The sequence below is a fragment of the Theobroma umbraticum genome, unplaced genomic scaffold (assembly GCF_002168275.2).
Source record: "Theobroma umbraticum cultivar Fairchild unplaced genomic scaffold, ASM216827v3 scaffold_12.0, whole genome shotgun sequence".
Lineage (NCBI taxonomy): Eukaryota > Viridiplantae > Streptophyta > Magnoliopsida > Malvales > Malvaceae > Theobroma > Theobroma umbraticum.
Window position 1 is genome coordinate 1,307,449 of NW_018397272.1, and position 277 is coordinate 1,307,725.

The following is a 277-nucleotide window of genomic DNA, read 5'->3' on the forward strand; positions in this document are numbered from 1 at the left end:
AAGTCTTCAAACCCTATAAATACCAAATCTATACACAAATCAATTATATCACCAAGAATCAAGAATGCAAATTACATGAAAAATATCAAACAAAGACTCTGATACCACTACTGGGATTCGACCTTATGCGTAAACATGAAAATAATCAAGAAATTAAAATATAACATAACGAAAATATAAACTAACATTTAATCAGAGAAATAATAAAATCCTACAAGATTAATGTTTGTGTCTTTTACATAATTTTTAAATTAATTATGAACATTCATAAGTTTAA